At 37.2% G+C, this 27634-nt stretch overlaps 1 protein-coding gene across 1 annotated transcript in view; it reads left to right on the top strand.

Annotated features, from left to right (window-relative positions):
• Nucleotides 1–317: 317 nt before the first annotated feature.
• The window catches only part of chl1b (cell adhesion molecule L1-like b), a 91166-nt gene continuing 63849 nt past the window's right edge, over nt 318–27634 (top strand). The window contains exon 1 of the mRNA XM_081380865.1: nt 318–566. The gene's annotated coding sequence lies outside the window, so the exon portion shown is untranslated. The remainder of the gene's footprint in view (nt 567–27634) is intronic.

Genomic DNA, 27634 nt, shown 5'->3' with positions numbered 1-27634 from the left:
GCTGGTCTCCCAGCTGGTCTAGCTGGTTTCCCACTCTGAACATTGCTCCAAACCCCTCTAAACCAGCCAACCAGCTCAGACCACAAAACCATCTTGTTTTGAACATCCTTGTTTGTTTGACTTTTTTTAAGGGAACATAAAGTCATGTTTTATGGCCATTTGATTTAATAAAAAAATATATATATTTAATATCTATTCGACCTATAACCAAATAAACAAACATTATGAAAGGGGAACATTATATAGAGATTCAGTACCCTACAAATACCCATAAGACCTCTGAGTAATTCATAGTCACCGATTGGCATATTATTAGTGAGTATGTCCGTGGAGTCACTGTCATTGAGGAAGGGGGTGTGTTAACCCGGTCACGATGTGGCGAAGTTGTGGAGGGTTTTCTCGGTTGCCATGGATTTCTAAAAGCTATTGACTGCGTTCAGCCTTTCACTGAATGTATTTGTTAGAGAAACGCACCACTGAAGGAAAAGCATCATCACTCGAGACATTGGTGTAGCGCGCTGATCAGCTCGAGCTCTGCGATATTCGCCCACAAACTACAGCGAAAGGTAGGCAATTCTTTGTTTTTTGGAAAGTATAGGTTTTGTTCTCGATATATCATTAGATACGCGTGTTTTAAGACTTTGAAAGCGTCTTATTAGATAGTTATTCTAATGCGTTCTCTGCTTTTGCGCATCTGACAGGTGAAATCAAAGCCGGTTATTTCAAATTACTATGAGTAGCGTGCTTGTAGACTCCAGATGTAAGAGGAAACCCCGCAGTTCGTTTATTACTGTTTGTTTGCTTCGGCTATTGAGGGTATTTCGATTATTAAAAATATGAATAGAGACGTTTGATACTGTCAACCTTATAGTCAAAAGTGCATCATATTTCGAGATGGATTTAAGTGGTTACATGCATTGTGATATTGTATTTCTTTTTGCTTGAGCCAGATGTATACTAATGAGTTAGCTGTTAGATTTGCAACTTTCTTTCTCTTGGTTTGTAGCATAATAGTTTATCAGTAGCACACTGGCATGCGGATGCTTACAGTACAGATGTGTGGTACTTCCATGGCACTTGTGGTGCTTGAAGCATTTTGTGCTTTTGAAAAGCATGCCCTTGGTAGCCCTTGACATCCTTACCACCAACATTGGACTTGAAGAGATGCTAATTTTCCTCTACAGGATTGATCTCTTGTGTTTTTTTGGAGTGCTTGGCTTGCTCTTGGGTTCTCATTGAACCCCAGGCTGTACGGTCTTAAAATTTAAAGGTTTCCGTTTGAAGAAAAAAGGGTTGTAGAGCAAGCCAGTGCAGTAGGAGAGTATTTTTAAATTCCACAGCATACTTTCTATTCTCTTGTTGTATAGAACACATCTATGCACTGCAGTGGCGTGTGGTGAGCTTTCGAAACAAGGTTTCACTTCCATTTGATAGTGAGATTTCCAGGTAAAATGCGTATGGAACCATATTTATATTAGTATGTTGTATTATAAATAATGACCTTACACACAAGCAAATGTAATTTTAGGGTCATTTTGATTTGAACGTGACCAAAATTAAAGATGCCGGTAAGTTGTTAACTTTGTAATTAGTTTGTTCATTTTTACCAGTTTGACACATTCTTGCACACCTTTTTTGAACATCTTAGGACATTATTGTGTTGACAGAGTGATTAATGGCCAAGCCAGTCATAGTCTCACGTGACATTTCACTTGCATCTTTAAACAATAACTAGTGCTGACACTGTTGTGAGTGTTAATTCATTAAAAAAATATATTATCACATTTACTGATCCCATATTTACTAATATTTTGTTTTATATTTGTTTTCAATTATTTTCTCATCTGATTCTTTTTGAGAAGGCACTGTCACCTTTGAGAAATCAACCCTAAAATACTGGTATTTTCAAGAACCTAGGAACTATACGCTGATCGAAACCTGATTTAACACCAAAAACCATTGAGGAACCTTGAATTTTGAAGTTTAGTTGTACAAAACCCTTTTACATAAGATGTAAGCTCTGTGAACTCTTTAAGCAGGCTCTTTAATGTAAAACATATTGAATGCAGCTCTCACAGTCGAATTTTGATGTGATTATCAAGCCTTGCCGTCTATTATGAAAATCAGATTCTTTCTAAATCTGTGTCATGACAGCAAGATAAGTTACTCTACTGTAAGGAAAACAATTAAAGTCGCATTAGAGACAGAAGGCAGCCTCGTGTGCTTTGAGACTTCACGAGTGAATTCAGAGCCATGAATTAGGACAATGATTGGTTTCTTCTCCGGTCCACAGTAAAGAGTGTGGAAAAGCCATGATAAGAAATGAGTTGGATGTTCCTCCACTGAGACAGTGGGTGTGATTTGTTTCTAATGAGCGGTGGCAGAGGAGTGAACATTGTGCTCATCTGAGCTTGTGAGAACACTGTAGTTAGCTGGTTTTCTATTAGATGTTTTTAAAATCCCACTACCAGAAACAAAAGGGCTCATTTGTTTCATATTCAAATCTTGTTTATGTACGATATCCATTAGAGCTAGCTATCATCATCATTATTATGCAACAGTTAATCTGATCAGTTTGGATGGGTCACACATTTGTGTGTTTATTTTCTGGGCAATTTAACTGTGATATTTTAAATCATTAGTCCTATACATTGTTTGAAAGTGATACATTTTAGTTGCACTTTATTTTGCAGTACATGCACTTTCTATGTACGTATAGTGTTACCCATGGAAATACTGAATAATGCAAGGCAACAACATGGGTTAAGGTTGTGTTTATGTTTAGGGGTACAGTAGTTCAGGGTTTGTTCCTAGATATTACCCAGTTAGTCACATTACTACAATAAGTACATAGTTGTCACAGTTTGTAGTAGGAACGAACACAAAGACGACGATGAAGGATCAGAAGTATCTTAATATAACTCTCAGGTAAACAGGAACAGGATATATTCTACAAAGCGTTAAATGAGGCAAGACAAACTGCAGAGAAACAGAGAGAACTTAATATTAGTGATAACGGGTGAACACAGCTGAACTTAGTGACAAATCAATAAATAACCACGTCAATAAACTAAGGGAAATGGTGCCAACTGAAATCAAAGTCAAAACGGTGTGTGTGTGTGAGAATAGTATGTTCATGCAAAACAGTACTGTAAAATAATGAGCTACATTTCAATGAACTTTTTAGTAACACAGTTCAATGTTTCAGAGCTCATAAGAAGTTAATTGACATTGTCAACCTCTTAAAATGATGGATTTTAGATGATTCTCTTTGAGTTTGATTAACAAGAACTAACATAGCCATTTATGTCAAATTTGAATGTAAAATGGATTAATGATCAACTGTTGTTCATGTTTATGTTTGTGTGACTGTCTTATCTGAGTTCAAACTAGGACTCCTTCATGGCATAAAGGCTACTTATTTGCCAAATTTGGCAAATTGAGGCCACTGTGAGGAAAACTGGGGCAAATTCCTCTCACCATCAACCCAGAAATAGAACACTGCAAGTGGACAATGCAACACGGCACCATTACAATGAGAGGTATTCTGTGCCTATCAGATGCCTGCCACGCAATAAAATGATTTTTTTATTTTTTATTTGAGGATCAAATACTGCCGCTTGTTGAAGAGAGGTGTGCTGTTTATAAGCATTCAGATTTATGAGTTTAACTGGAGGGTGATTAAATGTGAAAGAGGACCTGAGGCATAGGGACCGGAATAATATAAGGACATGTAACACCTTAGCAACCACCCACAACAGCCTAGTTTTGTGTCAGCGGGTTTTGCGGTCAAGCACCAAATATCTGGTTCTTTATACTCTTTGAAGACCACTTTAAATTGATGTGTGATAAGACCTTTTTCTTATTCATGATATACTTTTATTTTATTCAAAGGTTGCAAAAACAATTCAGATTCCATTTTGTGTGGGAGATAACCTCTGCGGCCGAGCACAGCGCTAACTGATTTTCACTGTGGATTCGAACCATCACTGGCAGAGATGAAACCTACAGTGAGGCCTCTCATCTCCATGTGTGATGCCATATTCACTCAGACATACAAATTCAATTGAGGAACACCTGCGCCCTAAGCTAAAAAAATGTGCTGCATCTCGCTTTTCATTTTCATGCGAGCTTAATGCAAGCGGCAAAGTTTTCTAAAGCAGAACGACACTAAATAAATAAATAAATGAATGAGGGTGGCACGTCTGAAAAGAAGCACAGATATTATGTGAATTCGTGAGAAAGGGAATCTAAGAAGGAGGAAAAGTTATTCAGACTGAGCTTTTTAGTCTGGTTTGCAAATGCAACATTACTGGAAATGTCACAGAGTTGACATTTGCAAACGTTGCAAACTCTTTTGGTTTGGTAACAAACAGTATCAGTTCTAAACTGATTAAGTTTCAAAGGGTCAATTGTTTAATCCAAAAATTTACATTCTGTCATTACTCACCCTTATGTTGCTCCAAACCTTTATGACTTACTTTCTTCTGTAAAACACAAAAGAAGAAATTACAGAATGTTCACATTGCTCTTTTCCATACTTAAAGTGGGCATATTTGACATGTTTGTTGCCATTGCCTTGAAATCAGCTGCAATGCATCTTCTTGACACACAAAGTTTGAATATGTTTATTCATGAATGAGATTTAAAAGAAGTAAAGCCCTTTAATAAATGTAGCACATTCTAGTAGCCTACATGATGTTACGATATACGCTTCTGTTGTCAATGATGCAAACATTGTTCACAGTGAGACTTGAAGCCACTTCAAGTGAGGCTAGAAGCCACTATCTCTGAGATCCACTTATATTATTTTGTATTAAACTACTTTCTCTGAAGGAAAGGGCAGCGCCTGTGTGTTTGTGTGTAGCCTGTGTATTCTGTGGTTTTGAATGTGGGTGTGAATGAGATCAATTCTGTCTGTTGAGCATTGGGGGAGGGGAGTATCGGGTAGCCGTAGTAAAGATGCGGTGATTATTGTGATGGAGGATCTCCCCCATACCTTATTTAACAGGCTGGTTGTCATTGGAGTTGCTAAGTCACCGTCATCACTTGCACCAAAAGGAGAATTAATATAATGAGGTAATACTGAAGGACAAACCTGAGGAGGTCAATCTTATCAGACATGTTCAGGGTTCCCTTTATCCATCCTTTCCCAAGAGGCAAACAGACTGCATCAAAAACACCAGGACGGTACATTTGGCAAATGCCTAAGGCAGTAGGAAAGCACAGTTTCTGTACGATTCATCTAGCATTAGATGTTGTTTGATCATTCAATGTGTCTTTTTTGGATCCTGAAGCACTGGATCGTTAGTTAATAATCTTTTATCATTCAGAGAAAGTACCCTTTGGCTGTTTGTGTATTTGTGGTAATATAATCTCTGGCATGCACAGACTGTGTTTCAGAGAGGTAGAGAAGCACTGTTTCTTTTTAGTTTGGAGTCAATGTGAAATTAAAATAGATGCTGTTTCATGGTTGATCATTTTATTCCAGTTAAAATCATTTTACACATTAATGGAAGGCAAATATTTATTTATTTACTTACTCTGTCTGTCTGTCTATCTATCTTCTTTCTGGTATTGAATGCCCATTATTCTAGCCTAGAAATCTAGACGCACCCTAGCGGCAGCAAAATGTATTTCGCAGCCAGGGTAGTCTAGCAACTCTCAATAAACCTTCTCGCTGCAAAAACCCAAATTGGGTCAGGCCAATCACGTCGTGTATAGAGTAGGCGGGGGCGGGCTTAACATATGACGACAGAGTTGCGACGGTTACCTGGCTGCCACTTGAAAACAAAGAATGGCGGCTGCTGATGGAGAACAACGGTCTTCCGAATCGGCTTTGTCCACGACTCTGGAGGACTTGGAGTTAAGTTTTTCTTTGAGAAAAGAGCAAAGAACGGCACTTAAGTCATTCTTAAAAAAAGGAAGATGTGTTCGTCGGTTTGCCGGCCAGATATATGGCAAAAGTTGAATCTATCAACTAGCTCCGCTGTTGGGAAAACGCTCTGGTTGGTTGAAGCGCTGTCCTATTGCGTGCAGAGGGAATTTGAAAGACATCCGTTTATCCCGCCCCTCGGATTGAGCCGTGACTATGGTGAGTTTCCAGACCTAACATCTTGATGTAGGTCTGGCTTGCCAGGCTACCATTATTCACTAGTATCCACACAATTCTCGATAAATTCTCCCTGAATATATATTTGTCTCTTAATATCATATTTCATTCAAACATTTGACTTTATATCAGAGTTGTATATCTCACAGTGCGCCTTTATATCTCACAATGCAACTTTATTTATTGTAATTGCAATCATATATCTCCCAATGACTTTTTAGCCCATAGAGTAATTTTAAATCTGACAGCATGACTTTCTTATTTTAAACTTTTTATTTATTTATTATATTTTACTCTGAGGCAGAAACTGACCATACTGTACCTGGCAACAGTATAAAAAACATCCAATTTGCCCAGGGTGACAAAACCTTGATGGTAACTTCTTAATAACGTCATATCTTTGCATCATTATTCATGTGTAACATAATCAAGTGAGCTTATATATAGGAAGTTAAGAGATCAGCATCTTTTTAATATAACATCACAGGCTTTGAGGCAAAATAACACCAGCAGCAACATTCCCTGCAGGTTACCCATCCCCCAGCATGCCTGTGGTCATAGTCTGATTAATGGTCCTATCTCTTTTCACAAATCTCCACTTCCATCGTTGCACTTTAAATCTTATTCATGAGAATGGACGTATCAGTGAAACTACAGGAGATACGCTTTTGAACTTTTCAAGACGTATGTCATACTGCACTTCAGGGTGCCGCATTAAAAAATCATGCTCGTATATGTCCCATAACATGGTGTGAAATATAGCATGCTCATGATATGATATAATGTTTCCTGTGATAGAGATATGAAATATGAAGCATGAGACACTGATGGAATTTATACGAGCCATTATTCAAATCAGCAAGAACCAAACTGTGAAGGCAGTGGATCAAGATTGTATAATTAAAGACAAAAAAAAATAAAAATAATGATGAATGGGCTTTGACTGCTTATGGAATGGCGACATCTTTGTCCCTGGGGTTCTCATAAAGGAGGTTGTGTTTCAGGGTATGGGCAAGCTTGGAAAGGCACCGCAAATATGGAGTGGAGGGAAAGAAAGGATGCTAGAAAGAATGGATGAAGGAGGATAGATGTGACAGCCATGGGGACCTAAAAGTTCATGGCAGTGAAAAGGCTCATTGTGTCCAGGGACGTGATATGAAACATGTAGTGGTTTGCTTTTGCGCCAGTCTGTCCCTCTGGCTATGTAAACAAGGATGTACCAGTCACAGGACCTGCAAGAAGAAACATTTAGCTGTTGCGTTAACAAGGTCCTTTATTAATTTTAACAGGATTGTTCGCCCAAATATGAACTTTCTGTCAAGTCCTTCCAAACCTGCATAATGTTTTTCTTCTGTGGAACTCAAATGGAGATGTACTGTGGCACTACTAATTATCTGAGCATTCAACATAACTTCACCTTGAACTATGTATTTATGGGAGCTAAACTAAATGACATCGCCATGCATGTCAGGTTTCATTCAGTTTCATTAAAAATAGTAATAATGTCAATTGTTAGTTTGTTACAAGTATTTGTATTGCCCCATACATTTTCGGTAACACTTTACTTGAAGCCTTTATATAATGCATTATAAAAGTATTTTTCAATGCACTACTTATGCCTGGTAATGCACCCTATAATGTATTGTACTGATTACATTAATCTTATTAATAATTGTGACCACAGTTAAAATAAATTATAATACAAATCTATTCACTGTTACACCTTCAGAAAGTATAATACATTAAAACATCACAAACAACCAATTTCAGAAGTAACAAGGAATCTGCAAGGAATCTTTTAAACGTGCATAATTAATAACTTTATAACACATTATACAGGCTTCAAGTAAATTTTTTTGCTTAATACTTACATTTTTGCATTTGGCAGACGTTTTTATCCAAAGCGTCTTTTATTGCATCCAAGGTACACATTTGATCAGTTCTTGCTTTACCTGGGAATCGAACCCTTAAAGTTGTTGGTGCCATATGCTCTTCTGTTTGAGCTACAGGAAGGAATATACTAATCTTGTTATTATTTAGGTACTGTATTTCAGTGGAAATGTAATTCATTAGTTACATGAGGGAAAATAAGAACAAACAACCTATTTTAAGAACTATTTTGAGTTAATACAACTTTCAATTTTCTAAAGCCAAATGATAGCTTTTAAGTAAATAAAAAGGCAATTATTGACTGAATCTTGTTTACTATTCACTATAACTGCTCATGCTGCTCTTTTCATATTCTGTTTTACTCCTTTTGTATCCTACTGAAAAAAGAAAGTCATACAGGTTTGGAACGACATCAGGGTGAGTCAATAATGACCAAATTTTCATAATTTTAACAAATGATCCCTTTACCATGAGTTCTAACATCAACAGAAGAGTCAAAACGTTAAATAATTTAAGCAAGTTCTTGTTGGTCATTAACTTGTTTTATTGTCTGAGTTCAACCTTCATGCCAAAGCTAAGGACTTCAGCTTGTCTTGCATCACATTGTAAATCAGTCCTAATGGGTATGAACTCCATATGTGCACACATAAACAAAAACAAAACCAGCAGGTGCAGTCCCCATTTGAATGAGGCCATTTCTGCCTTCTCTAATGCCCACTTCCATTTGTTCAGCATGCATTCACTGCTGTCTTAACAGCCTCTCTATACAGTATATCCAACACGGAAACCATGTCTATCAGAATGACAGAGTGTGAGACCCATATATAACAGCCCCATTGGGACCTATTACATTGTAGATACTATAAGGATACACGCAAGTGGGAGAAACCCCCCCTCCCCCCCCACCCCACTACATATACTGCTATGTGCATGCCCTGCATAGAGAGAAGATGTTTACTGGCTGAGAGCGGTAAAACACCATTAGCCGGGCATCAGAGGGTTGATGAGCATTGATTAGAGAAGAAGCATAGAGGGCATAATAAATGGCTCGCAAAATGAACTTCACTCTCTGTCAGTCTCTCTATGTGCACTTAAACCTTTAAGACACAGTTGCAAAGAAAAGCATCTTAAGTAATTACATTTAGCCTTTTATACTTGAAGTGTTGCACAAATCTCAACATATGGCCAAAGTTTGTGCGGAAATGTAATTGGATTTAACCCAACACAAATCGAATTAGCTGGTTCAATTATCTAAATAATTACATTTGAAACTCATTGTAGATGTGAAAAGAACTTGCATCAGTCTTCAAAACAATGTGTAACTAACTTCTGCTTCCTTACATTTAAATTTGAAATACAATTCTGCATCCTGTTTTCTACCTCAATTCAAATTCATTGAATCATTTAGGAACTTAAAAGGCATTCTTAATGTTATCGATTTCTCTGGACATTTACTGTGTTACTCCGTTTGCGGAAGAATAAGGCCATCTTTGTGTCTGTCCTTGGCACTGTGTGCACCTAATCATGCTTAGGGCCAGAAGCACAGCGATATTCAAGATCTCAATGTTCACATCCTGCAGGAAAAGCAACTGTTGTACCAGAACGCTGCCAAACCTATAATTCAACACTTCAAAATCCATGTCCCTTCCTGACCCCGCTGAGAGCCCATAGCCCTGTGACCTCATTACATTTTCTTCTGCAGGTCCCCGGGAAATCTGGTCAATTCAAGCCAGACTCTAATTTGTTCAATTTATCTTTGTATTTAGAGAGAATACAGATGTGCTGTTAGTTCCCATAAGGGTGATTGGTCTCTAATTTGGGAAGTGTTGGGAAATGAGGAATAGGAAACTGGATTCTTGGATAACAAGCTTTTGCATTCAGTTAATTGTGATAAAAATGCTGTTATTGCTTTAGTTTCTACATCCCATTCCTGAATAGCTCAACTGGAGCATGGTGCTAGCATGATTTTAACACACACTAACTGATCAAATTTATATTTTGAATGCTTTTGGGGAAAAGCATCTGCAAAGTGCATAAATGTAAATCTCAGAAGTTTAAACCCGCTGCAGTAACATTATTGCAAATTCAGACCTCTGGCATTGGTGTAGCATTTGATTTAGACTCTTGTTTGAAGGATCTAATTACTGTGGTTAGTGACAATTGCTGCATGGCAGATTTAGAAACATACACTTCCAGAAAATAGAATAAGTGATGGTAATTTCAGTTTAATTGTTTTAACTAATTACAGACAGGCATTGCATTAGCGGAGTGCTTACGTAGCTCAAACAAAGTCTACTGATGCAAGATGTTCACATTTTACATAACTGTGCAGTTGCTAACTTTGCAGTAGAGATTTCAAACGATACAAATAGAGACAATGATTTGTAAGCAGAAGAATGAGATACCTCAGCTTTTTTACTTCGAAATTCAATTTAGTTTGCAAAGTCCATTTCTGCCTCATAAGAAAAAAAATGCTTCGGTGAATTAATTATCAGATAAAAATTCATAATTATGACATATACATTTAAAGTATTATATAAAAAGTTGTACATGGCAAAAAATAGTGACTAATTTTTCCCCTTACAATTATACCTACTTACCTACTGACTTAATATGTCTTAATTGTGCCTTTTATGTCACAATTACAACTTAGTATGTCATAATAATGATTTACCAAAGCATAGTTTCCCCCCCCTTGTGTGGTGGAAACAGGCTTCCATAGGTTGTGTTCTTATGGAATAATGCTGTGCTTTGCTCATATCTTGAATATTTACAGTACATGCACAATTTTACTTTTATGTAGTTCTTTTGTAAACATGACTTTGAAGTGCATTTGCTCCAAATGTGAAAACTTTGAAGGTAAAAAAAAAAAAAAATTACACTTTCTGTGTAAGTTGAAAATCTCAAGATACTTCAATCTATTTAGGCTCAAGACACGTTAAAAAATCTAAAAACATTTCACAGTTACATTTTGTTATATCGCCTGGGAAATGATTATCCTGCTTTAGAATTAATAAAATAGACACAATGGTAATGAAATCAAAACAAAATTAGATGTTTCAGCATAGTTGCTCTTCAGATGCAGATTGCCAAGTCTTGTTTGTTGTTGTGTTGTTAGTAGGCTAGTAGTTCCTACTTGACTGTTGTATTGAAGCTCATTAGTAAAGTTGTTATATACTGTATGTGTGAACAGCCCTTAATAGTCAGATTTACATGTGGATGAGCATCTTTGTATGGTTGTTTTAAGAAACATACAGTATAGGAGACTAATTTGGTTATCACTTTCAGACCAAGAGAAGCATGGAATGACAAAAAGAAGAGTTATTATTTGGATTCACTGGTTGGCTGTCCTTGACAGAATTTCAAGCAAAGCATCTAATAATTAGCCCTAATTAGTACATACTGATCATTTATTGCCATTTTGCAATTCATCTTTTTTTACAATTCAGCTCTGAAGTCTACCTATTACCTGTGTCTCGAGCAGGTTTCTCCGCTCTGCTAATTATCTTGCTGGGAAAACAAGCACGAATGCGTCACTGTCAGCGCTGAAGCCCCTCAGAGACCTGCTGTTATATGACTCACCTCAAATATGGCTGCCAAAGTGGTTTCACTTCTTTGTCAATCATTGTACCAGCTGACATGGATGAGAAGAGACACGAACAAAGCAGTTTTGCACACTCCTTTTCTGCTAATGATGTTTGAGGAGAATGGCTATGTTAGCTTTCAACATAGTCTTTTTCTATATGCCCATGTGTCTACATGCATAGAGAGGTTTTGTGTTGGGCTAACTGCTTATGACAGCGTAACAATAACCGTTAGGCATTTCGTCAACATCATTTGCATAGATTGTTCAGATCAAAAAAGGTCTTTTGTGTCGCTGACAAGCATTATTATAACCGTCTATTTCTATATTTACAACATAGTTGTTCTATTTAATTTTTTTTTTCCATAATTAAAAACCAACTACTGCATTGCTTTGCCTGTTGTAAAGTGTACATTTCAAACGGTTGGCAAAGGTTATCTGAACTCTCCCTCATTTAGAAATGTCACAGATCCAGAACGGTCAACAAACCCAGTGGTAAATTGCACGATGCAGGTGTTTCTCCTACACCCGAGGTCTGTTAAATGCGACCCTTGTGGTGATCTGGCAGCATGTGCTGGTAATTGGACGACGGGGCTGTCCATCATACAAATGGGGTCGAGAATCAAAAAAGCCCTGCCTACATTTTCACAGGCCATCAGCTATGATTGACACGGCGAGCTCTGCTGTGCTAGAACAGCCCAGAGCGGTTTGTATCTGATTCATTACATCCACCAACTAAATCTTTCAAGACTGCTATGTTTGTAGTTGTTTTCGCTACTCTTTAATGTATTATTTTCCATTGACTGCAGCTAAGCCGGTTACTATGGGCAACCTGTGTCACATGGGACCCTTGATAGAACTAGCGTGTGAGGTGCCTGTGGCGTAAATACACCGTTTCTCCACACGTGCACACAACAGAAGGAGAGGAACACTTATTTCATCTGGCTAGTGCCATGAGACAGAATTCATGCAGTGCGTATTGTTTTGATAAGCAATTATTTAGCCTTTCAACACTAGTGATAAAAATTGCATTTAATTTGCTGAGCTGGTTTGGGATATTTTTTAAACAAAAATGAAAATTCTTTCATCTTATATTTCCCTTCATGTTGTTACTAACCTGATGACATTCATGCAACCTAATAGGGAAAATTATGCACTGTAAAAAACAATTTTCCGAAGTTGTAGATAAAACAAAGATTATTGAAGTACAATTTATTTGAAAATACTACTTTTAGTCTTTCTACTTTCTACTAAATTTCAAATAAATTGCCTTTTTTTTTTTACAGTGTGGAAAATGTGCTGGTTACTCTTTTCCAGGCATATAAAATAAGGACAGGAGATTTTCAGCTTAAAAAAAAAAGATGCAAAATCTCCATAAAAGTAGTTAAAGCAGGGCTATGCAGTTTCGGGAATTTTTTCGCTGTATTCTCGCTTTTTGCTCGCAGGTTTCTCTATAGAGCTCCCCCTACAGCTTCGGAATAGATATTTGACAACACTGTCGAAATACTCGTTGGCGACTCTCAGATACCAGAGGCTAGTAGATCAACGACATCAAAGCAGATGGGACATTCTTTAAAACGTCGTCTTCATTCGGGTTCGAACAGTGTGAGGGAACGCAATAATGACAGAATTTTAGCAGATTTGCTTTATTATTTTATTGCCGTAAAGCAATTCGTTGCATCGCGAGACCTGATATCACGCGATACTTCCTGACGCTGCGGCCGGCGGCCTGCCGGCTCAAAGTTGCAAGGGTGGTTTTTCCACTCACAGGTGCTTGTGGGGTGCAAGACGACCACCATTCAACCCGAAAAAAGTAATATAACCATTCCAGTGACTCCGAAGCTGTTCAGTTAAAGGTGCATTGCGCAAGTCTCTGAGTTTTTGCAGAACTATACCCCCTCTGGCGACAAGCGAAACTGCAACCAGAGGTGTGCACGCTCATGACGTCACGCCCAGTCTCAAATTCCGTCCCGAATCCCTCTTATTTATTTTACTGTACAGGATTATAGAGGCAATCGCAGTGATCAGAGAAGGGCTCATTCAGCCCATCAAGCAATTGTTTAAGCATGTATGGGTTAGAAAAACGGGTATATTTAACATGAAATGTTGCGCAATGCACCTTTAAGGTAAAAAACCTGCATAGTTCACCTTTAATATGACATGTGCGCTATTTTCCATGTCTTCTGAAGTCATAGATCTTTGATAGACTGACGGAAATTTGCATCGTTATTCACTATCATCAAGTCATTGAGAACTAGTAACCAGGGCTGCGTTTCCCAAAATCATCGTAAGCCTAAGTTGATCGTAAAAACGATCGTACGACTGATCTTAATATTACGGTCTGTTTCCTAAAAGCATCGTAGCTTAAGTAGCACTTGAAAATCTTCGTAGATCTACGAGTGCTCTGGAGTAATCGTACATCCCCAAGTGCATCGTAAGAAGACAGATTTATGAGGACACCTGCAGGACAACCGGCAGATTACACCTTTAACTTTATTCAAATGTATGTGATTATAATATAAGGTTTTGATTGTACTTTATTGTACACTTTATTACTCTTTTTTGTTGTTGGTTAAATTAATGTATAAATTAAATAATTAAAAAGGTCAGGAAAAAAATAGAAATAATTTAATCGAATAATTTTGATCAAAATTAAATGAATGAATAAATAAATAAATAAAAGAAATCCTTTAAATCTGTTAAAAATTACATATTTGTTTTGCTCGATCTCCTCTAAAAGGACACTAATTTCATCTTTTTGAAAGGTATCTTTTCGTGTGTTTTTTTTTTTTTTTTTAGCCATTTTGTCAGTGCCTCCGCCTGTAGGTGCTTTATATATACTTGTCTTGATTGCTAATCCACAACAGATGACAATTATTAGGTTAAACGTTCAGAATACGATTCCATATAAGGTTATATTTCAGCACTTCGTGAATGGACAGCGACTCTTAAGTAGCACGTAGAGCGTGTTCTCGCGTGTTCATGTTAAGTGCATTTTTGGGAAACGCTCGTGGAATTGCTGCGAGCGTTCGTAACTTTGCACGTAGAAAGCGCTCTTAAGAGCTAAGATACATCGTTATCGGGAAACCCGGCCCAGATCAGTCAGGTTCCTTAATGAATCATGCAAACTGAATCATTTTGTGAATTGGATCAGTGATTCAACATTGCTCCTTTTCTCCAATAAGCCAAGAAGAGAAATGTATCTTTTTTTTCCTGTTTTTGCCCTTTTAATCTCATGGATTCAGCAGATTAAGGACATATGGATTAATTTTATGGAACTTTTGCATCCTTTATTTTAAGCCTTTAGCACACACTCATAGTGGAAATAAAGAACGGACTGGAAGTTGAAGGAGTAAGGAGAATAAGGGCACATACTAATATTCATCTCCCGCTGATCTATATCTAATCTCATTATCATTGCACAAAGGCACCCTAGATAATGTCACTTTTTGTTTGACAACGATAGAAAAACAATCCCACTCCCATGTCCCCTTCCCGCCACCTGTGGCATGAGAGGGTTTGAGCTCCGGTGTGCCAGCTCATCCATTAAAACTCACATTCCACTAAGTCTTTTATGCCATCTTATAAAGGGCACTCGGGCAAGCTCTTCTCCATTCAATCCCAAGTGCTCAGCATTCCTCTCACTTGACATGAACATCCTTTGCTGGACCCAAATGGCCTTTTATTTGAATTGTGTCTTCAAACAGAAGCTACACTGTTTCGATCTTGTTAGTAACTTTCTCAACCAACCTAATTTGGAATAGATGCACTTCTACTTGCTATCAAAGGCGATATTTTCCACACACACACAAAAAAAAATTATCATTGAAAACCAATTTTACTGCAGCAATCTGACATATTTACAGGTAAAATGTTATATTATTATATTAAAAAAAGAAAGAAAGAAAGATAAATAGCCAGAAAAGACAATTGTTTTGTTTAGAGGTACATTTTTACTTTTTTAAGATAGAGCAATAACCAATTTTCCATTCACATAATGTTATGTAAGATTTGGCATTTTGAATAAAAATTCTGGATGGAAAAAATATGTATACAATATTGCAAAATTCACATGAAGTAAGAATTATTCTGTCAGAAGACGTGGATATGCTACGATAGAAACACATTTACAGAATAAATTACCAGATGTGTATCAGAAAGGTCATTTGACTGAATAATTCAAGATGGATCAGAAAGATATTGATTTAGTAATATCAGCTTTTTTTATTATAAAATTTTCAGCTTGGATATTTATTATTTAGTAAAATGTGCACAGTAAGTCCAGGAATGTGTATTTAGAAAGACAATTCTGAGTTTGTGTTGTATGATTATCAACTTGTTTGCAAGGTGTGAAATCTAGTATATGATTTATAAGCTTATGATATTCTATTCATAACTACCGTACCAGTCTATTAAAGAAAGTAGAATGATAAATTATGCATTATCTTAACATAGTTATTGTATTGGCTATAACTGCAGTGTAAATAATAAAATAGCCTTGGCGTTGGACGTTGCTGTGAGTAATTTAGCATTAGCAGTGGAGTCACGTCACCAAATTGCTTTTGTGCTGTGAAGTGTGGATGACATACAGTGAGCTTAACCACACCTAGCAGTGAATGCTAACGACAGACTTCACCTTCACTAGACCGGTGAACACAAATATCATCCGTTTGCAGAGCGAAACCACAGTGTTTGGGATACAACAGCTTAAGCAGATTAGCATAGCGGCACCTAGCACATCGGTGTAAAGACCTTAGTTTTCAGGTTATCGCTCAATGCATTACCACCATGCTTATCACCATATTAACCCCACTTCACATATTATCACATACGCAGTTTCATCCCAGTTTTAAAACTGCAGGAGATGTGGCATTGCAAATGGATTTGTCTCATCCACTACCGTTCAGAACAAAGTAAATAGGAGTGTGTCAAAAGTGGCAAGATATGATTTTATTTCATGTATTGGTGAACATACGTATTTGTCCACTTGGTCTTGTCCACCCTAAACAGACCGTAAAAGGAGGGGGGTGGGGGGTGGGGGTGATAACGGTTTGAAAGAGCCGTGTCTACCTGCCGTTATCAATGGAAAACAGCTGGTGTGAGGAGATACGCTGGGAATTCATAAAGGTTCCGAGCTTGGCAAGATGATTGCTCTCCACACTGCCAGAAATGAAACCCCTCCTCCCTTGTATTTTTTTATATAGACATGTAATAATAAAGGGCCTGTAAAGGAAATGGAATTTGAGAATGCAGCTGGCAAGATCTGAATGATTTTGTAAAACAATCATATCTTTAGGGAAAATAAGAAAAAGAACACATTCTGAGAACAGATGTTATCAAGAACTGCTCCTTATTAATTACCTGTTTCATACAATGCCCCACCTTGATTTTTAGATTGAAAGTTTTTCTGCACATTGTCATTAATTAAAAGGCCATATTAAGGAGATCTTTATGCATCAGCTAATAAACACTAAGTGAGTAAAACATTAACTGGTCTGATCGATTCTCTATTTGAAAATGGGAAGAATACTTAATCATGAAAAGTGCACCAGTGACCACAGGGATGAAATCTGTCTCATGTGGCACAAATACTAAATCACAATCAGTACTAGCTGAACATGCAGTATAAAAAGAACAGAGACAGTGAGAAATGCATCCGATGCATGCTGCATCACAGATATGCAGGGGCAGTTTCCTGTTTCCTTGGATGCTTGAGTCCTGAATTAAGACAGGCAGCACAATCAGCAACCTCCCTCGCCAAAGTGGGGGCATGCAATCCCAGGGCTACCACGAAGTAGAAACTCTGCAGCCATCATCATTAACACGCCACCAAAGGCCCAGAAACCCTATAGCGTCCTTTCTGCAAGCACTGCAGTTTTATCTGGCTCATTTGAGACCGAGAAGACCATAGCACTATGAATTATCGGCCATGGGATGCTCCTTCGCTAGCTCTTGGTGGTATCCAGGAACAACCACAAGAAGGAAGCATGCCCATCCTATGCAGCAGTTTTTGCCCATTCTCCTCAACCCTCCCACCTGTCAGCCATCTAATAGGGGTTTTAGTCTTCATTTATCTTCATTTGTGGGGAGAGTGGATGGTTTTGTTTACCGTTCGAAATATTACGCGTTTGGATCAGGGAGGAGGGGTGGCCAATGTAGGCTGTGTTTGAGCGGGGGGAAGGGCGCTTTCGAGAGACTCCTAGACTCGCTTTTCCCCCAGACTCCTAATTACTCAGAAACATTCTTCCATCGTCTCATAGTCAGTGCTGACAACGGTGTGGAATTAAAGATCCTGCATGCCCACAAATGGCATTAACATGTAGATACAAAAATGCTATGTGCATTTATCATGCTGTCGGCAACACTATTGAAAATGGAGAGAGTCAATACACAAGACGACAATACGCATTAATCAACTCCATTTACCATAGTAAAAATACAAAGTTTATATTATATCAAAATATTATCTGCATGAGTCCCATTTCAGTTGATCATTGCACAGTGTACTCCCACTAAAGATCCCACTAAAGTTTGCATTGGTTTTATTTGACTGCAATCCAGTAGTTCATTAGTCACCAGTTCTTCCCTCCCCCATCCAATTGAAACCCACACAATCAATGAGAGCTTGATTTAACTCTTGAAGCTCCAGAAACCATGAGAGATCTTTGGCCTGTCCCGCACTAAGCAATGCCATTGATTGTTACTCTTAGTTTAGCCACTGCTGTCTGGTACGGTTGATCGATTCAAGCAGCCATAATGCTGTATAGTGAGTGGGTCGGATATTGAGAGGGCAAGGCAACCTATTAAACTAATTAAAAGTGCACATATGAATCTCTTCCTTAGCATCTGAAGTATTGGATAAACTCTTTATTTTGGCCCACTTCGATCAGACCATGTATTCTTCATCAAATGCTTAGATAAGGTACATTGGAGAGTTCAAGTTAACATTTCCACTTGGTACATTTCCTGTCTCAGGAATATATTCTTGTGCCGTAGTTGTAGTATATATTTGTTTGTTGTAAAATAGGTCAATATGTCTAATTTTTCAGTTAAAATATTTTGAAATCTTTGAAACACTTTGAATTTACTTGAGACATAACACAAGATATTAAGACTTCAGAGAATGTATCTTTAATACAGGTGTATTTTATCTTACTGTACTGGCACTGGTATTTTCTCTCACTGTACTTTTTAACTTATAAAAACTGTTGAAAAATAAGTAAAAAAATCTGTCATTGCAGAGTAGTACAAAATACAAAATTCAATACAAAATATTAAATATAAAGTCTATTATAGATACAATCTCATCTAGTTTATTTGATTAAAAACTAGACTTACATTTTATGTAAGTGTTATTTAATGTAACATTTTAAAATGAGAATTTGAAAAAAAAATAAGGAAATGCTATAAAATATAAAATATTATAAAATATTAATTTAAAAGTGGTTTGCTAAACATAATTGGTAAAATGTGAAGGTTATGTATATAGGAAATACCAAATTGCATATCAAAAATGCTGATACATACAGTATTATAATGACAAATGAGATTTCAAACTACTCTGATCTGTATACCACACAGTTCTAAAGACTCTTAAGTAGTTAGTTTCCCACTACTTAAGAAATTAAAGTTTTATGCTAATCAATGCACGAAATAAATGCACACTAAGTGCACTGTAAGGATTTGCATTCTACCAAACCAAGTACTTTTTGAGCCACTTAAAAAGCAGTGGTCAAAACCCACTTCAAAATGACCCTGAATCCCTTATACATTTTAGTTGGATAGCCATTTGTTACCAGTTCATGTGATAAAATATTATGCTTGAAAAGTGTCTGTGCCTGAAACAGTTAACTGAAGCAATGAGGCATCAATTATGATTAGCCTGTGGCTGCTCATTGTCACTAATCAATATTTTTTTTCTAATCAATAAGCAGCTTTGCCATGCAGAACAAGGCCTGACACTGTGCCAGTAATGGCATTCTCTCCTTTGATACGTGACCCCTCATAGTGTGTGATCGTATCAGAGACATAATGCCTCTCTGTGGTTTCGCTTCATTGGTGCTTCTGTCTTTTAGCAACAAAGGGTCATTGCTCATTTGTCTCTGTCCTTCTCTGTGGTGTCTCTCATTTCTCATATCATTCTCCTTCAGGACATATGTTTTGCTTGGAAAATGTATAACCCTGTGGTGGACTTGCCACCTGTCCAGGGTGTTTCCCTGTATTTGGCCCAAGACACTGGGATAGGCTCTAGCATTACTACCACCCTATTTAAGGCCACATTTACATTACATGGTAATTGACCCAATTCCATTTTTTTCCTCCCATGTAGCACAGATTGGATATAACCCACAAACTTGTAAGCAGGAAAAAAAAAAGCACATGGATTCTGATATTCTCAAATCAGTTGCAGGCCTCATTCATAGTATGTGGAAATAAATCTGTCAATGTGAGTCATACGTCATTGAAAAAGCAAAGGTGGAATGTTGCAACTCAATTGGGCACTTGACATCACATGACTTTTTTCAATGGTGCAGTCGAGGACAAAGACTCAACCTGATGTTTTCCTGACCTTTAAAGATGGTGCGGAAAGCAAAAGATTGCATTATCATTTTGTCTATGTCCACTGCAAATCACACCATTTTTACTTCCTTTTCAGCCTAAGCTTTTCCAGGTCAGTAAGCCTACCTTGGGTTGTTTTGCCAAGTGTATAGTGTAAATGCAGATATTGGATATGAGTCCCTTTTAAAAGATGTAAGCTAGTTGTCAAAAAATGGAAAATAGTCAAGAAATCAGAATTGGCCATCAAGACCTGCGATGTAAATGCGGTATAGAGAATGGAATATTTACTCACATTCATGCCGTTCCAAATCCATATGAAATTAAGTTGGGCTTGATGGATGAATGGATAGATTTTTGACTGAAATATACCTTTAAAATGCAACAAGAATTTGGTCACATTGTACTTAACCAACATGCTTATTAAAACAGATGTCACGTTAAGGTTAAATCTCTATTTTCTTTTTTTCATACACCTGTCACATTTGATGGGTTAACAGCTGGGTTTGGTAGATATTAAAACCTGAATGCAGCATCCTCCAAAGAGAGAGTTTCCATCTATCCTTTAAATGGCTCAGCTCTGGCACAATAAATCTGCTAGACCTCTGAATCACTCTGTAATCTTCTTATCTAAAGGGCAGGGGCCCTACCCTGTCAGCAGTTAAAGATGGACCATTTCCAGGATCACATGGGTCCTCTCTCAGGTTTTTCGATGAGTGAATAACTAGTCTGCAGTCATTCCAATCAATTTTATCTATCCCACTATCCTCATGTTAAATCTGAGATCATGATGAGAATCAAAGCATCTTCACAAATGTAAATTCAGGTGGATCTTCAACCTTTCATGCCATTATCACTTTGGTTACTAAGGTACGGCGTAAATTATGCATGTTTTGTGGGTGAAACAACAAAGCAGATTTGCTGACTTGAACTTTTGGATGTTGTCGGATGAAAGCTGTGGGCGATATAGGGTGTGACGCTGCCCTCAACTGAACAAACTGTCCTGCTGTGTTACCCAGCGTGGGTTTGCATCCCAGGTCAATAGCAACCACCATTAGTGCCAAAAGCAGTCCGACGGGATGTCGGCCTTGTCTCTTACAGAGCTCTTAACAGATATTGGGATCAAATCCATTAAAAACTACACTGTGGTGGTGGGGCACGTTTTATTCGGTGTGAAAGTGGAATATAATGGGGAAGTGTACCATGTCATCTGAGTGGATGGGTTTATTCATCAGCATGGAAATGACATCATGTGTGACTTTCTACAAAGAGCTGTGCCTTTTCAAGCCTGACATACTGAAAATACTGTATATTGTAGATTGTTGTGTTTTTGTAAAATGTTAAGTTCACTGACTGCAACTGACTTAAATTTTAAATTGGTGATACAGTACACAAGCAGTAAAGATTTTGATAGATTTTGCCTGTGTAACTAAAACGGCTTGTGTATTATGGGTTATGCTATGGATGGTTACCAAGGTGTATTCTTAGCATGTTGCAAAGTGGTTGTTAGATAGTTAGTTACTGGTTTATATTAAGAATCGTTGTGTGTTGTGAAATACTTCTGTTGTGAAGTCAGTACAGTAGTCAATTTTTGGTAGATTTTAATTATAAAATTATACTATTTGTGTGTATCATGTTCTGTTGATTGATTCTTGATACAGTAGGGTAACGTTAGGTATAAGCATTAAGAATATGAACCTTTTTCCCAAACTCACCAGGGACAATGCACATCCTTAGCTTTCTGTTCTAACAAGCACTTTAACTACCATTAAAGTGGAATTCAAAATACTGCCACCTTATGAACCTCAAAGCTATTTCTATGAAGAGCGAGATGAAAAGACCTGACATTTGCATTCACATAAACAGCCAGGAAGTGTTTGTCCTTTTCGCTTGCGATTTTCCCCATATAATTTTAAGATAAAGCCCCCGTTTCTAGGACACGTCAAGCGACCTGCCAGAGAACGTAATTGACTGATGAACTAATGGGGAAAGTAGAAAAAAACACGGTGCCTAATTTACTGCCTGACTTTAATAGTATCAACGAGGCAAACATTCATCAATTGTCAGACTTATCATCCACATAATCCTGACTTCTGATTATGAGCAAGAATCTATAAACCATTTTAGGCTTAACAGAGTCTTTCAATGAGGAACAGCAAGAACAAATACTTTCATTCAGCGCCTTCCAAAATGCAAATTCCCCTGGCTCTTAACATCTTTTCTTTTTTTTTTATTGGGGTTCCCATGTCACAATATGGCCTCAGTGGGTCTTGCGTGTGGTGCCTCAGTCCTGTGGTAAACATGAATGTGTTTTCAGGGCGAAAACAAGACTGTTAGTTTCCTGTGGTGGTGAGAGGTCTGGTGACATTCTTCACTTTGAAAAAGCTGAAACTTTATTCATGCTATAGCAGATGTAGGTACTTTTTATTTTCTTTTAGTGATACATTTATTATTACATTTATGATGTGACTTTTTGTGGTAAATAGCTCAGACAGCAAGCCATGTTTTTTTTTTTACCATTAACTATTAAGAATGGATGGCCAGGCAAACTTCTGAAATAAATTACAAATAGAATAAAAACACAATGTTTTTTCTTTGTTCTCCACTTAAACCAAGAGCCAAAACCTTAAGTTGGTTATAAGGATTTTCCAACTTAAGGTTTTGGTTTTTGGTTTAAATGGAGAACTTAAAAAGTCACATAATTTAGTCACAAATATAGGGGAAAAAGTTTTGTTTTAACAAATCATACTTGAAAAGGGTGCTTATTTAGGATATAGGTGACTATTTTTCTTCAACATTCCTAAATCATTCCACAGATTTATAACCAGAATCATTTTACTCCTGATGAAACTGTGAAACAAGTGAAACAGAAACTTCAGTGTGGATGTGAACAATACCTGGTGGCTCAGTCATACTCAGGTAGCCCCGTACCTCATTTTCTCTGACTTTTGAAAACCATGCAATCAGAAGAAGTGCTTTGCGCACTTGACGAGAGCTTAACATTCAGTCACGAAATGGAAAGTCAAAGTAATTATGTCCTTATCTGGGCCTCTTCAAACCAAGACTTCCTCTTCCTTGAAAGGCAGATGTGACTTTAGGATCACAGCCTGACTCTGCTCATTTCTGCTGCCCCAGATTAACTTTTGCCCCTTCCAGCTCTTCGTTGAAATGAGCTTAGCAAGTTTCTACATAACTTGATATTCTAAGTGCTAAATGCAAGAGCAAAATCTAATTTTCCTAAAATATAAAAGGTTGGAACTCTGATACTAGACTTCAAAGCTCTCTGTCTGACAGTCCTGTGGGCTGCAGTTGCCCTCCAGAGAACATGACTACATTATTTTAAAATATGAGTGTGCATTCCTACACTCTAGATCAGGGCTTCTCAACCTTCTATGTCAGCTGAACTCCTGTGATCGCAATGATTTACTTGTAGTTCCCTCTGAGATTTTGTCATGTTAACTTTTTAATACATTCTGCAACCTCTTTGCATGTTTGCTTATGAAATATAGTACAGTAATCTATTTTGATAGGTTTAATATTGTAATGCATTTTTATTAAATTAGAAAATAATGTTTTTAGTTAATTAAAATTCATTTTAAAGCATCACAGGGACTATACAAATATATCCCTATATATTTTTTTTCATTTTTACCAATGCATTTTTTTCCTTATTTTCACTGTGCCATTAGGTTCCATTTAAGTGAACAGTTCTTCTGAAACAACAACAATGTAAATCTGACATCATTGGCAAACACTCATGGGGAGCTGTCTTCTGCGCTCACATGTTGTGTGCATTTCATCTGTCATACACTGGAAAAAAAGCATGCCAGTCAATTGTAGAATATTAATGTGAAATATTCTAAGCAGGGTATTTCCTTCATCCAAATGTCTTTTATTCAATGAACTGAAGTACTCAAAGCTTTCTCTTAGCATATATAAATGTTAATGTCTCAACAAGGGACCTAACCTATTTTTTTCCTTTTCAATTCACTCAAGAGGGCAAACATATTTTTTGAGGTATTTTGCATTGTTTGATGATGCCGTTTTTAGAAAGTTTAACATGGAAGCAACTGGGTGTGTCTACTCAAGCATAAGAGCGCCTGGTGGTTTCAAAGAGCCTTACATCAAGTAAACAATTCTCCACACACTTTTACTGCTGACTTTATCATCAGGCTACAACAATACACGTTTTTCTGTTTTCCGCCATAGACCAACACGTTACTCATGTCTTGCAACATCTGTTCAGTTCCTGCCGCTCTTATATTTGTTTTGTGTATGGCTTTCATCTTCGAAGTCTTTTGTCGGAGGGTACACAATGAGCACTTTAGAGAATGCTGGGTAGATGATTGCTCAGCTGTATAGTAATGCATGCCCTTAAAGTCACAGAGAGCCACTTTCAAAGCAATGTCCATCTATCTTTTTCATTTTCTGATACAATGTGAAAGCAGGAGGAAGTCTACATGAAATTGCTGAAAAGATTAAATATAATTGTATTTAAAGGAATGCTTCAGAATACAAGTGAACATGTCTCTGCTGAATGCCTCTGCCAAAACTGCTTGACCATATGATGTATCTGAAATCTTTTATCCATGATTTGAAAATCATTTAAATTACAGCTGCCTTGATCACAAGAAAATGTCTCTCTAAAAGAATTTTTTCATACAGCTTTAATTGCACCAGGTAAATAATGCTTAGTTTTGTGCAAAAATCTATCAAATGTGAATAAAGGAGGCATTTTTGCAATGAAAAGAATGTCAATTACTTTTTACATACAACTCAATATTATTTAAATGCATTTAAAACATGGTTTAACTGAATTGTGGGTGATTTTTAAAGTTTATCCTGAAATTTTTCAATAAACATTTTGCAAAAGAAAACCTCAAAAAGGTTAATTATAGATCAAATAAGACAGAAAAACATCCGTTCACCGGTCATTTTCCTCAGCTGTTGGCAAAGACAAGTTTCAAATCAGTGCTTCTCCCGGGAGAATAGCGCTAATTTAATCCCCAAGTTTAGCGCCATCTACTGTTTTAGAAGAGGAAGTTGCTCAACTGCATTTGTGAGAAAATCTGCTTGGACACATTTGTGAGAAAATCGAGCCAGGAGATCTCATAAAAAGCCAAGTGTCACACAGTCATAACAGACAGAAATGCATTTGTATGCACTAGATTTGGTATTTGTTCAAAGGTTACATGCAATTTGTAGGATGGTTTGTATTTATTTGTGAAATATTATCTTGGCTCATTTATTTATATTTGTAAAACACAATACATATTTGTTACTCCACTGCATTTTCACTCAAACTGACCTTTGTACGTGCACATTGCTTTCTGTTTGTCTGCGAGTCGAGTTTTCCTTTTCAAAGCAGATCGAGTTTGTTTGCTATATGCTGGATTTGTTTGTTTAATTATGGCACATAATTCGCTCCATACAGCGCCCCCCATTATAAAACTGTGAAAACATGTCAATGTCAGGGAAAGTGTTAACATGATTTTTTTAATTGTTTTAAAAAACTGAGGGTCCAGTTGAAACCATTTCCTGTGATAACTGACAGCACCTGAATATTTTTTCTTTGAAATAAAAACCCTAGAGCTTAACTTGTATTGTATCCTGAACATTCCTTTTATGCTTATAAGATGATATGATTGTTTTTGTTTTGTAAAATATTGACACAGGCAGCCATTTATACAAATTACATTTCTGTGTTAAAGGGGGGGTGAAATGCTCATTTTCATTCAATCTCCTGTTAATCTTGAGTACCTATAGAGTAAAATTGCATCCTTCATATCTCCAAAAAGTCTTTTGTTTTATTATATTTTTGAAAGAAAGATAGGCTGTACCGAGTCTTTCCGGAAAAAAACGAGCGGCTGGGGGCGGGCCGTGTGGGCGAAGCTTAGCTGTGCTAACGCGCCGAGCTAACAACACACAGAGACATTTGTTCAACAGTTTTACTCACCGTTCGGTTCCAACGCACGACCGCGAACCTTTATCATTGTGACTGCTCGATCCTTAAGCATTAGACGATCTGCAAATCCGTCGATCTGGGCTTTGTTTATAAAACAATCATCGTCGAAATGCAGGGAACAACAGTCTTACACAACTCCGTTTATGCTCAGGAAAACAAACTCCATCCACGAGTTCCTTAACGCCGGGTTCTTTGGGAATCTGTGCAGGGTTGTCTTGCCCTGGCAACCAAAAACACACTTCTTTGGTGACACTGACTTCCCAAAAGCCGGGCAGGGCGCTTTGATGGCGAACTGCTTTCACTCTCTTGCTCTGTTCTACGAGTGCGCGCGCGCCCGCGATCTTACCGGAGAAGTGCCCTTAGGATCCATATAAGGAAATTTCGCTCTATCTTACATAAGACAGAGCCAAAAAAACTTTCTGAAACTTTCCGAAAAAAACTTTCCGAAACTTGTGACAAACCGGAAGGAGTATTTTTGGAACAAAAATACTCCTTCAAACGTGCAGCTTTTTGAAACTTTGTCCATGTTTAGCATGGGAATCCAACTCTTTACCAGTGTAAAAAACTCAGTATGCATGAAATAGCATTTCACCCCCCCTTTAAAATGGACTATATAGTCTACGGATCAGATTTCAAATTAGATTAATCAACCCATGTATTGTTGGTCTAGAAACAGACTTATTGCAAGGACACAATGTCCTACAACCAATTACACAAAGACTCTCTAGAATGCCATTCGTTAGCTTCCATTCAAAGTACATGCTAATTGCAACTGAGATAACCCTTCTTCGCACTTTAACCTTCTGACCAGCATTCATCGAATTCGTTCAGCACTCCTTAATTCAATCCACACTTCGGCTGAAGCTGCTGACGTCATTAAGAAGGGTAATATATTTAGGCTACACTATCAGTGTTTTAACATCTGCTCTCCAAATGACATTGTATCCGAGAGCTGGAGGTCTCGTGTTAATGAAGATAGGATATGGCTTGAACTCAATGTGTTGGCACCAAGCTATAGCCTTAGGCTGAACAATGACAGAACATTCTGAATGGATGCCAGTGAATGCACCCTTATTTGATATTGTCCTCATTTTGGCGGGTAATATCCATTAATTATACAGTGGGTAATGTGTTGCCACTATGAGACAGGTTAAAGCTTGTTATTTGAAGGTTTAGAAAAAAGATTTATTGTCAGACTGGTATTGAATTATTAATAAAAATGAAAAGTAGATTTAATAATAATTGCATGTATATTAATGCATGTAAAAAGGATATGAAAAGATCAGACTGTGTCCAATTCATACAAGCATTAAAGCCCTATTTGAACAGGAATGTACTTTTTCCTTGAAGAAGTTGTGCTCAATTTGAATTGTAATCTTGTTCTAATCATGTTTATATATATATATATATATATATATATATATATATATATATATATATATATATATATATATATAAACTAATTGACAGTCTTTGTTAATTACATAATGCTTTTCAAAATTAGCCTACATGTAAACATTATTATATA

Source organism: Scardinius erythrophthalmus (genome assembly GCF_964197995.2).
Source record: "Scardinius erythrophthalmus genome assembly, chromosome: 12".
NCBI classification, from domain to species: domain Eukaryota; kingdom Metazoa; phylum Chordata; class Actinopteri; order Cypriniformes; family Leuciscidae; genus Scardinius; species Scardinius erythrophthalmus.
Note: the sequence above shows the minus strand (reverse complement) of the source record. Positions and strands in the feature narration are given on the sequence as shown.